Source organism: Poecilia formosa, unplaced genomic scaffold (assembly GCF_000485575.1).
Source record: "Poecilia formosa unplaced genomic scaffold, Poecilia_formosa-5.1.2 Scaffold745, whole genome shotgun sequence".
Taxonomy (NCBI): domain Eukaryota; kingdom Metazoa; phylum Chordata; class Actinopteri; order Cyprinodontiformes; family Poeciliidae; genus Poecilia; species Poecilia formosa.
In genome coordinates, this window is record NW_006800684.1 from 97,458 (window position 1) to 103,015 (window position 5,558).

General features: G+C 47.9%; 1 protein-coding gene and 1 long non-coding RNA gene across 3 annotated transcripts in view; both read right to left on the bottom strand.

Annotated features, from left to right (window-relative positions):
* The window catches only part of tjap1 (tight junction associated protein 1 (peripheral)), a 21,615-nt gene extending 20,078 nt beyond the window's left edge, over positions 1-1,537 (bottom strand). The window contains exon 1 of one of the 2 annotated variants that reach the window (XM_007542940.2): positions 1,237-1,537. The gene's annotated coding sequence lies outside the window, so the exon portion shown is untranslated. Of the gene's footprint in view, positions 1-22; positions 198-1,236 lie in introns of those variants that run through there. The other variant, XM_016666583.1, reaches the window with a different exon arrangement.
* Positions 1,538-3,210: 1,673 nt separating this feature from the next.
* On the bottom strand, positions 3,211-5,443 carry LOC107834747 (uncharacterized). Its single transcript, XR_001660562.1, has 2 exons — positions 5,158-5,443; positions 3,211-3,772 (listed from the first exon to the last, which is right to left on the bottom strand). It is a non-coding gene; the product is annotated as an uncharacterized LOC107834747 (long non-coding RNA).
* Between the last annotated feature and the right edge of the window lie 115 nt (positions 5,444-5,558).

Sequence of the window (5,558 nt, forward strand, 5' to 3'; positions counted from 1 at the left end):
TTCTGTGTTCTGATCCGATAACCTGAAAAAACACAGAGTCATTAAAACCGGGTTCTGATCAGAACCAGAACCAAAGAGCTACTCCTTCATCCTTCCTGCCTGGTTCTGGTTCTGCTCTGCAGCCAGAGGTCCTTCTGTCTGGGAGGCTGGAGTCGGGTCATGTGACCCACCTGAACATGACACCAGAACCACCGACCCGGCCGGCTCATATGACATACATACACACACACACCATCTCCTCTTTCTCTCCCACTTTGAACCGGATCCTCCATCAGAACCGGCTCGGTCCAGATGAAACAGAACCATCAAACCTCTGACATCACTTCCTGTTTCCATTCAGAACACAGAGCGCCTGCAGGTTCTGATCAGAACCATTAAGGACTGACAGAACCAGAACCAGTCCTTCCAGAGCCTCCAGAACCACCGGCCCGGTTGATCAGTCTGCTGGTAGGACGGGTCCTCAGGTTCTGGAGACCAGAAGAGCAGTGGGTCAGGTTGTTCAGTCAGAAGGTTCTGCAGAACCAGGCTGCAGTGATACAATGTCTGGTGGTTCTGGTCCAGCGGGCCCTCCTATCTGTTCTATACCTGGAACTGGACCGGGTTCTGACCCGTTCTGGTGGTTCTGGTTGGTCCAGTTAATCCCCTCTATCTGGAACCGGACCAGGCTGATCACCACACCTGCAGGTTTCCAGTGTCCAATCTGGATCAGAACCAGAACTAGGTAATGATCGGCTAAGAACCATCAACCCGTCCAAGAGAATCCATTCCTGATTATCCCAGCAGGAAATTACCCAGAATGCCTTGCTGGGATTCCCTGCCTCCTCCTGAACTGATTCCTGAACTGATCCGAGTCAGACCCGGATCCATGGACCCCCAGCAGCCATGGGGGGTGCTGGCCTCTGATTGGCCGCCTGGCTGCAGGTGTGTGACTCGTTGAGTGTTTTTCCACTCCGCTGTCTGTCAGGCGCAGTCACGCTGCAGCCCTGGGTTCTGTCTGCAAGGCAGTCCGGGGACAACACGACAAACCCAGCGGGGCTTCGTGTGCCGGAGCCCGGCCCGAACCGCTCAGTTTACCGCCCCGACACCGTTACCCAACACAGCGTCACACCGCATCAAACTGCTCCGGTGCCGCCGCGGCTCGGACCGTGGCCCAGTTCCCCGTCTGTCGCACCGGTCGTTCTGAGCAGCCAGCCTCGCGCCGGCCGCCCGCAGCCCCGCAGCCCGCTGCCAGCTTACCCGAGCGGCGGTCAGCGCGGCCCAGCGCGGCCCGGGGCGGCACCGCCGAGGGTAGACAAACTTCAGTCCGAGGTCCGCGGTCCTTCCTCCGGCTGGGAGAGCAGGAGCTGGGGGCTCCGGACCGATCCGACTCCCGGTAGCAGTGCTGCGGGCAGGGCAGCCGGACGGCGGTCAGTGAGGGTAGCAGCGGCCCGGATAGGAGCTCCGTTACTGGAGATAGAATCCGCTCAGAGCTCCGAGAAAAGTTGATCTGCTGCCATCTTTACCCGCGGGGCATGATGGGTAATCCTCAGGAATCCCGGCTCGCCTTCAAACTCCGCCCCAGCGTCATGACGTCACAGTAGACGTACAGAAAAGAAGGGCTCTAAAATCATAGACATAAATACGACCCCTCATGGGGTCGTATTTATGTATTTATGTCTGATCATTTTTATAATGATACTGATGAACAGACACTTTTACAGTGTTTAATTAAAGAACATATTTACATAATTCCATAATTTAATGTACATTTAACGTTTCAAGACTAGAAACAAATTATTTTCTTGTATTTATTTTTTATACGTTATTGAGAAATGACTTTTGATTTATAAATCAGTCATTGTCAAACATTAAACTACATATTTTTCTTACTTTTTTCCAGAGAAAAAATATTTATTATACGTCAACTCTGCTATTGACAGCAAAGAGTGAAAATAATTCTAACAGAGTAAATTATTCTTATTTCATTACATAAGCTGTATTAATACACTAATACTTCAGACTGAGATATTTAAAAATACACAAAGTTAAAGAATAAAATATTTATTTATTATACTGGGAACACTGGTCACAGGCTTCAGTCTGCTGGTCACACTGGGAGAACTCAATGACTTCTGAGACGTCCTGGTTCACAGGCTAAAGCCAAGGATAAAAGAGAAATGATCCAATAGTTAATAGAAAATACATACGATATGTTTCGTATGTTTCCTTGACATTCATAAAAAGCCATTTTCAGCATGTTGGGCTCTGACTCGTAGCATCTTTATAGCTAAATACCGACATGGAGAAGCTGAGCTGGAAACAGACTGAAGAACAGCAGCTCCAGCTCTGATCCTGACTGATCTTTCCTCACTAAATCCTCTGGTTTCTAATGAACTTCTCCTCTAACAGCGGGTTTTTATCACCTCTCTCATTAGAAAACGGTGTGAAATCGTTAGCTGCTATGCTAACAATCAGCGGTTATTTCAGGCCAATTAAGCTACATAGGAAATATTTTCCGGTTGTTTAGAAACGAATTTCTGGCTGCAAAGTAATTCTGATCTTTCATCCTTACCTGTGGAAGGTGATGCCAGTGAATCCAGTTTGTTTCGTAAAAGGATTGAAACACAGAACAGGACTAAAGGAGCTCCGATCCCTGCTGCCACATACAAGATGGCGGCCGCTGTTACGTAGGACTCAGCGCTCCATGAGGGGTCTACTATTGATGTCTATGTCTAAAATGTTTAAAATGTTCTGAAATTGTCTCAGAATGATTTCCGTTAATTATTTAATGTTCTGTTTGAGACATGGACCGGTTCCGTTCTGACCCGTAGAACATCACTTTGGTCCTGACTGGATCCATTTAATGGAACAACATGGCAGCCAAAGTGTTCTGAAAAAAAAAAAACTGTTAGGTTTCAAAACCATCATAATCACTTGCTGCTGGACTGAGCATCCAACCTTCATCCATCCACCATCAGTGTTTCTGGTACCTTCTAGAAATATACCAAGGCCTTGGTACAGTTCTAGTTTCAAAGGATTTTGAACCACCTTGTTGTTAAAATGTGCGTAAAAAGTCAAACTGCCTTGCTAAGATCAGGTTGAGCAGGAAAAGGTTTAACCTGGACTTTAATATTTTCTCTTGAAAATAAAAGTCCAACTCTGATGAAGAACTCAGGAGATCCTGAGTTCTTCATCAAGTCGACCAATAACTGGAACACAAAAAAATCTTTAAAATTAAACTGTTTTATTTTTTAATCTTCTTTCCGTCCCTAATCAGTTTGTCTCCATCAGACTATGTTCATGTCCCCGGAAGAGGACGTGGGACGTCGAAGCGCCTGCAGACAGAGCCCAGGGCAGAGCAGCATCTTGTCTTGATGTGAGGTTTCATCATCCCACTTTCTCCTGCAGAATCATTAAACTTTCATCTCCGGGACGAAACGTCACATTGTTTGAGAGACCAACCGTCCTCTGAGGACTGCGCCAAGGCTGAGACGTTTCATGAAGACCGCTTCCTGTGAGGGAGTGAAGGCACAAACCGGAGAACGGGCAAAACATCCTCATTAAGGAGATAGTCACTGTCTGCCCGTGTCCTCACAAATGACCTCACAAATGTCCTGGAAATAAAACATCTAGCCACACCACAGAAATGTCTTCAGATTGTAGAAATGTCCTCATAAATGTCCTGTGTCCCTCCTGTCAGCCAATGAAGATGGTGTTGGTTCTGGTATTTGTGGACCTGGACCATAAATCAGGACGTCCATCAGGACGCCGTCAGCTGGCGAGGACGGATGATCTGCAGAAAAACAACAGATCACATGACGCGCTGCAGCAGCTGCTGGACAGATTATCCTGTCCCTGCTGGACAGAAAGATGAGGACAATGTCCAGCTGCTGGAAAACAATGCAGCCCCCTGCCCGTCCCCGTCCTGCACTGTGGCAGCTATGGGAGGAATGGAAGACACTCTGAGTCCTGCAGCTGCTGGTGTCTCTGACCCGGTTCACCAGAACCCAGCACAGACAATGGAGACATCAGGGAGGGACAGGAAGCAGAGGACAGGAAGGACATGCAGAGACAAAGGTAGTAAACATGTAAGTCTTTAGCAAGAACCCTGGACCTGGGGGGTTAAAGATCACCCCCAGGATAAACAGCCATTTTGGCCAGGTGTCCCAGTAGCTCCCAGTTTAGACCACAGAGGAATCCCAGCTGCTGCAGGTTGGACCCTCTTCTGGATCGGAACCGACCTGAGGTCCAGAACTGACCCGGTACCTGATCAGAACTGACTGAGCTCTGCCCGCCCCGACACTGTTACCCGACACACCGTCACACCGCATCAAGCTGCTCCGGTTGTGCCGCAGCCTCGGACCGTGGCCCAGTCCCCCATCTGTCACACCGGTCAGGCTACCAGGCTATCAGGCTACAAGGCTACCAGACTATCAGGCTATAAGTCTACCAGGCTATCAGGCTACCAGGCTATCAGGCTACAAGGCTACCAGACTATCAGGCTACAAGTCTGCCAGGCTATCAGGCTACAAGTCTACCAGGCTATCAGGCTACCAGGCTATCAGGCTACAAGGCTACCAGACTATCAGGCTATAAGGCTACCAGACTATCAAGCTACCAGGCTATCAAGCTACCAGGCTATCAGGCCACAAGTCTATTAGTCTATCAGGCTACAAGTCTATCAGGCTACAAGGCTACCAGACTATCAGGCTACAAGGCTACCAGACTATCAGGCTACAAGGCTACCAGGCTATCAGGCCACAAGTCTATCAGTCTATCAGGCTACAAGTCTATCAGGCTACAAGTCTGCCAGGCTATCAGGCTATTTGGGTCCCACCTTGCCCTCTGACCAGGGGGATGAAGTGTTTTCCCCAAGTGAAAAGGCAGACAGAGAGAGGGAATCAAACCGTCAACTGTCTGATTGAGGGATGAACACCAACCACCATCCACCCGACCCGATGGCGCTTATTGTTCTGGGCCATAAGTCTGACGCGGCAGAACCACAGGTGGAATCTATCGGGTCGGTTCTGGACATATTCAAGCTTCTCCAGGTGAGTTTGGGTCGACCAGAAGAACTTCAGGGTGGCTGACACACAGAGCAGAGTAGAAAAGAATAGAACAGAACGGAACGTTCTTGGCCATACGGACCCGCAAAAACAGTTGAAAGTCCGTTCTTACCGAGTTCACAAGGAAGCAGTTCGCTAGTTCACCAATTGGAACAGGCGTTCTTGATGAGGTCATCACTCAGTTTCCGTGATTTTCAATAAACTGTCCAATTTAACACAGGAATTACTTTAACATTTATAACTGGGACAAATGTTAACAGATATCAAATACACATAAAAATTCCTTCGACTCTAAAACGATAAATGATATTCATGAATCACATTATCAACAATTTGTGAATACAGTAAAACACTTAGCATGCTGGAGGTAAATATTATTTAGTTTGGTTAAGAATAATTATTGCACCATCAATAAATGACTAATAAATGTTCCTATTGCCCATGATCTCCATGATCTCATAAAGAGGATGGATGGTTTTGGTTTCACCACCATTTACCTGCTGTTATACCTGC